Below are 6920 nucleotides of genomic sequence, written 5' to 3' on the forward strand. Positions count from 1 at the left end.
ATGGACCTTCGCAAGGAAGTTAACGCTGCTAAGTTAACTGATGATCTAGTGGTCGATATCCTCTCCCGCTTGACATACAAGGACTTTTGCCGCTGCAAATGTGCCTATAAGGCCTGGTCTGCCTTCTCCTCCGATCCAGACTACCGCAAGAGGCTGCCCAAAAAAGTAACCACTGGACTTCTGTACCAAGCCCGCAATAAGTCTGCTATCCCGCTTGTAAGCCTTTCCCGAGATGATGGAGAAATCGATGGAATTCTTGCTGACGTACCACACTATGAGCATTTAGAGTTTCTTGACTGCTGCAATGGTCTAGTCCTCTGCAAGTACAAGAGCAGCTATACTTCTCCAGGCATTTGCCGCTTTGTTGTGTGCAACCCAGCAACACGAGAGCGGAGAATACTTCCTGATACTTTTGTTGGGACTGATAGCTACCGTCGTACAACTATTTTGGCCTTTGATCCTTCATGGTCACCACACTTCTATGTCTTCAACTTTAATCGCATTCATTTCTTCAGTTTGGTGGGCAAACTTGAGATGTATTCATCTGCCGGTTCCACGTGGCTTGTGGATGATGAATGGGATTCTGAGATAACTTTTTCATGGGGGAAGCCTCACTTATTTCTTAATGGAATGTTGTGCGTGGAGATTAGGGGCAACAAGTTTTGGTGTTTGAAGGTTTGGAGACATTGAGCGATGGCATACTGCCCTATCATTACACCATTGACTTGCCATTTGACTATGCACCCGTGAGTAGTTTTACTGATGGCTGCATTGCCAGATAGGAGTGGTCATTCCATTGTAGTTTGGACTTTGGAGGATTATGCTCATCATTTATGGCATTGGACCCTGAAGTGCCATCTTAACATGGCAGATGCATTTGGAAGGAAAGACTTGGTTTGCTACGACAATGGAGGCATCGGTGGTGTCTCTGACTGGTTTTGGAACTGCGATTATCGGATTCTCGCTCTCGAGTTGGAGAGAGAGCTTGTTGTCCTCTCTGACCATAAGACAATGAAGCTTATCTCTTACAATATCAGCACCGGGGAACTTAACGAGATACGAGACGGCCTTGAGGGGTATCGGTACTATGTGCCATGCTACTCAGAGCTTCTAGCCCAAGAACCTTCGGTGTAGTGTCATCTTCTGCTATCAGTGCCTCTATGACCGTTCCTATGCTCTAGATGCTGAACTACCTTGTGTAAATATGCTAGTCGGTGAACCCTGTCATTTTATTTTGTTGATGCAGGGGTGATATGCTACCCTCCTGCACTGACGAAAAATTATTCGGCATGTGCCCCGGTTTACTACCTTATAAGTTTGTTATATGTAAGATTACATGTCTTTCTTAGGCTCAGTATCATTGTGGTGTTTTTTCATGTGCAATTGTTTACATCTGTTTGTGGATAAGATCTCATTTTTGTAGATAGAGCCTGATATCAGCTACTTGAGTTTGCAATACAACTCTACATTACACCTGGGACTATATGATGCTTTGCTTTTGACAAGTATACTGTTACATCAGATTAAGCAGAAATATTCTCTGCATGTGTGGTACTGAAACTGGATCGAGTGAATGTATTCTGTGAACCAAGGGATATGCATCCCAACATGGCATATGCATGATTTTTAGTTGGCAACTTCGAATGACACATCCCAACAAGGATGCCACCAGCTGAAGCTATTGCAAGTACTCCCTCCATCCGGTGAAGAGTGAACATCTAGAGACTTTAGGACAAATTATGAAGTCAAGTAAAAAATGCATTGGAAAAATGCAAGCCACCATCTCTCTCCTCTTTAATTAATCAGTCCCCAATGAGCTAAGTGCATGTAGAAATTAAGAAGACCATGTGTAGATTGTTATTGGTCTTGATTATCGTGTGATGAGAGAGAAGTTCTTTTTTCTACTTTAAAGTGCATTGGGAAGATAGAAGTACACTTTTTTGTGGACAAATTTTAAAGCCAAACATACACTCTTTATCGGACGGAGGGAGTAAAGTGTTCCAACAGAAAACTCTGCTTCTAACTAAAGATTAAGGAAAGATTCAGATAGGCTTCCTTTCTTGGTCTATTGGAGATCAAATAATAAAGGCCTAGTTTTGCTAATGAAATTGTCAAACATGCTGTTATATTGGTACGGTATACATTGGCGTATATTGACGTGTCATCCTTGACCCGCACCAGGAGGTAGTCAGGATAGATATAGGATAGATATACATGAGTTGTTTCTTTCTCTCCAAGTTCTATCTTCTCCCTGAATATCTCCTGTATCCAAACTACTTTGTATGCGCTGTACGGGAGGTGCGCCCCGCCTATATTAACACGTACCCGTCGGCCTCAACAGGCAAGACGTTTCCAGCTATTCGCACATGGTAGTCAGAGCTATCCTTTTCCCATCAAAGCTCCCTGCAAACTCCATCTAGCCCTAGCCATGTCTTCCACCTCCGGCGCATCCCAAACCAGCCTCAATAGCCAAGTTACCGAGAAGCTAACCCGCACAAATTATGTGCTATGGCGCACACAAGTCATCCCTCAGCTGCGCGGCGCCGGTGTCTACGGCTACGTCGACGGCACCCAGCCGGAGCCGGCGAAATTCCTCGTCACCACCAAGGACGGCAATGAGGTTTCGTCAACGCCCAACCCTCTCCATCCAATCTAGGTCCGGGAGGATCAGCAGGTTCTGGGATACCCGCTGAACAACCTGACACGTGAGGTGCTGCTCACGGTGACCACGGTCACCACCGCGGGCGCGCTCTGGACGACGCTCGCTGGGATGTTCTCGTCTCAGTCTGCCAGCCGCATCAATAGCATACGAACGTCCCTCATCAACGCGCAGAAGGGGAGTCTCTCCGTTGCCTCCTACTTCGCCGCCATGCGCGGCTATGCCGATGAGCTAGCCGCCGCAGGCAAGGCGATCCCCGACGACGAACTCGCCTCCTACATCATCCATGGGCTCGACGCCGACTATCAGCCTCTGGTGTCTGCCCTCGACGCTCGCGTGACTGGGGTAACCCTTGATGAACTCTTTGCCATGTTATCCAATTTCGATCAGCGCATGGCTCACTTCCAGGGGGCCGGTGGCGGCGGCTTCAAATCATTCGCGAACGCGGCCACTCACGGGCGGTGCGGCGGCTCTCGCTCCCGTGGCTCCTCTCGCAACAAGGGCAGGTCCGGCGGCAGCAACCGTGGCGCTGCGCCACCCCAATCTGGTGGCCGAGGACGTCGCGGACGCGGTGCTGGTGGCGGCGGCAGGAACCGTCCGGACACCCCTAAGTGCCAGATTTGCGGCAAGGTCGGGCATACAGCAAAAGATTGCTAGTACAGGTATGAGGAGGACGACTACGACTCCCAAGATGAAGAAAAGGTCGCTGCAGCGGCTGATGGCTCATATGGTGTCGACACGAACTGGTATGTTGACAGTGGTGCTACCAACCACATCACCAATGAGCTCGAAAAAGTAACCATGAAGGAGAAATATCGCGGCAAGGATCAAATCCATACTGCCAGTGGAGAAGGTATGAGTATACGTCACTTTGGTCACTCAATATTTCATACCCCTCATCGTAATATTCATCTTAGAAAAATTCTGCATGTTCCTAGTGCCAACAAGAGTCTTCTTTCTGTCCATCGAATTGCCCTTGATAATCATGTATTTCTTGAATTTCACCCTTACTTCTTTTTGATCAAGGATCAGGCAACGAGGACAGTTCTCTATCGAGGTAGATGCGTTGGTGGCCTCTATCCGTTTATTCCGGAGTTTCGAAGACCAAATAAATATGCTTGTGGTGCTATCAAGCTCTCGTCCACACGATGGCATGATCGTTTAGGACATGCATCTTTTTCTTTAGTTGAAAAATTACTTAGGAAAAATAATCTCCCGTTTGTTGGTGAGCGTCATAATGAGACAATTTGTGATTCATGTCAGAAAGCTAAAAGTCATCAGTTGCCTTACCCTATTTCTAGCAGTGTTTCTACCAAACCACTACAATTGATCTTTTCTGATGTTTGGGGTCCTGCCCCTACTTCTGTTGGCAGACACACTTATTATGTTAGCTTCATCGATGATTTTAGCAAATTTTCTTGGATCTATCTTTTAAAGAAACGGTCTGATGTGTTTCAAGTGTTCAAAAACTTTCAAGCTCTTGTTGAGCGAAAATTTGACAGCAAAATCATCGCTGTCCAGTTAGACTGGGAGGGGAGTACGAAAAGTTAAACTCCTTCTTCCAAACACTTGGTGTCTCACATCAAGTGTCATGTCCTCATGCTCACCAGCAAAACAGGTCAGCAGAACGCAAGCATCGACATATTGTCGAGGTTGGCCTTGCCTTTCTAGCTGGCACATCCATGCCTCTAAAATTCTGGGATGAAGCGTTTTTAACCGCAGTCCATATCATCAACATGCTCCCTAGTCGTGTTATTCATAATGAAACTCCGATAGAAAGACCTCTCCACACCAAACTAGACTATAAGTCCCTTCGTGTATTTGGGTGTGCATGTTGGCCTAACCTTCGTCCCTACAACAACCGCAAGCTCATGTTTCGATCAAAACAGTGCGTATTTCTTGGTTATAGCGCACAGCACAAAGGTGTCAAGTGCTTAGATGTTTCCACCGGGTGAGTGTACATCTCCCGTGATGTCGTTTTTGATGAAACCAAGTTTCCATTTGCCGATCTCCACCCAAACGCCGGTGCACTACTTCGAGAAGAAATTCTCCTCCTACCCCCCATCTCACTAGTTTTGACAAAGGGGGACTAAATATTGATGATCATTTGTTGACTAACTCATCTAATGGCATGCATGAGCTTTGTGTTGATGAAACAGGAGAAAATTGTGAAGCAAATAATCAACAAGGTGAAAAATCCGGGCCATATTTCATGTGTCCCGTGGCAGGAGACAACGCGCCAGGGGATAGATCCCACTTGCGATCGGCAGCGCAGCAGCAGCAGATCAGATCCGCCTCGGGATCGGCAGTGCAGCCGCTGACCAGATCCTCCTCGGAATCTGGTGGTGCAGGGACGCCAGGTGCAGGCGTGCGCGCCACCCCGCCAGATGCGCGCGTCTCCACCACCGACACGTGGGCCCTCCCCGACATGCGGGTCCCTCCAGGCAGCACGCGGTACGGCGTCACGTATCAGCGGCGCGGATCCGCGCGGGTCTCTGAAGCTGGCCCCACCGGTGCTGACCAACCGACCGGACCACGCAATGATGAGCGGTCCCCCCCTTGGGATCTTCTGCACCCACCCATGACGAGGCGCCTCAGCCAGCGACCACAGAAGATCCGGCCAGCCCCACGCTGACTGAGGCTGCTGCTGCACCTGCTACTGGGTCCGCGGCAGGATCCCCCTCGGGATCTGTTGCTGATCCATCCATGCAGCCCTCCGGATCCTCTGTGGCTGCGGACTCTGTAGCTCCTCCTTCGCGACGAACACGGCTCCAACAAGGTTTAATTCAGCCTTTAAATTATAAACATGTAACCAAATATGGCTTGGTCTGTTCCACAGGAGAACCAGATGAGCCAGCGACTCTTGATGCAGCACTTCGTGATGATAAGTGGAAGAAGGCAATGAATGAAGAATACATGTCATTAAAGAAAAACAAGACCTGGCACTTGGTTCCTCCACAGCAAGGTAAAAACTTGATTGGTTGTAAGTGGGTTTTTCGGATCAAAAGGAGATCTGATGGAACTATTGATCGCTATAAGGCTAGGCTAGTTGCAAAAGGCTTCAAACAGCGATATGTTATAGACTATGAGGATACATTTAGTCCTGTGGTAAAAGCAGCCACCATTCATCTTGTTTTGTCCATTGCTGTTTCCAGGGGATGGAGTCTCAGGCAGCTTGACGTACAAAACGTGTTTCTTCACGGTGTTCTGAAAGAGGAAGTGTATATGAAACAACCTCCTGGGTTTCAAAGTAAGAAAACTCCCTCCTATGTGTGCAAACTTGATAAAGCATTATATGGATTGAAGCAAGCTCCAAGGGCGTGGTACTCACGTCTTTGTCACAAGATGCAAACACTTGGATTTATCCTCTCTAAGTCAGACACGTCATTGTTCATCTATAACAGATCCAATACATGCATATTTGTTCTCATCTATGTTGATGGTATAATTGTAACTAGTTCATCCGATGAAGCAATTAAAGGAAGTGCAGACTTTGCGTTAAAGGATCTTGGAGACTTGCACTACTTTCTTGGAATTGAGGCAAAGAAGCATTCGAATGGACTTCACCTTTCTCAAGCTAAGTATGCAACTGATCTGGTTAAAAAGGCAGGACTGCAAGGTTGTAAACCTTCTCTCACACCATTATCAAGCTCAGAAAAGTTTTCACTTCTCGAAGGTACACCTTTGAGTCAGGAAGATAGTACAAAATATAGAAGTCTAGTAGGGGCTCTTCAGTACTTAACTCTTACCAGGCCTGATCTTTCATTTGCTGTCAACAAAGTTTGCCAATTTTTGCATGCACCTACTACTGTTCATTTGACAGCTGCAAAGCTTACCATTAGATATGTTAAACATACTCTGAGTATAGGTCTGAATTTCAGCAAGTCATCCTCTACTCTTGTCAGTGCTTTCTCTGACTCTGATTGGGCAGGCTGCCTGGATGACAGGCGCTCCACAGGAGGCTTTGCAGTATTTTTTGGACCTAATCTGATATCATGGTGTGCACGTAAGCAGGGTACTGTCTCTAGGTCAAGCACTAAGGCAGAATACAAGGCACTAGCAAATGCCACAGCTGAAATCATATGGGTTCAGTCTATGTTGAAAGAGCTTGGCGTAAAAGGCAAACAAGCTCCATGCTTGTGGTGTGATAACCTTGGTGCTACTTATTTTTCTGCCAATCCTGTGTTCCATGCCAGAACAAAGCATATAGAGATAGATTTTCACTTTGTCAGAGAAAGAGTTGCTCAAAGACAACTTGACA

The 6920-nt window shown here is 47.0% G+C and overlaps 1 pseudogene; it reads left to right on the forward strand.

Moving 5' to 3' along the window:
- LOC123085746 (uncharacterized) lies at positions 1-1153 on the forward strand (annotated as a pseudogene).
- The last annotated feature ends 5767 nt before the right edge of the window (positions 1154-6920 follow it).

Source organism: Triticum aestivum, chromosome 1A (assembly GCF_018294505.1).
Source record: "Triticum aestivum cultivar Chinese Spring chromosome 1A, IWGSC CS RefSeq v2.1, whole genome shotgun sequence".
NCBI classification, from domain to species: domain Eukaryota; kingdom Viridiplantae; phylum Streptophyta; class Magnoliopsida; order Poales; family Poaceae; genus Triticum; species Triticum aestivum.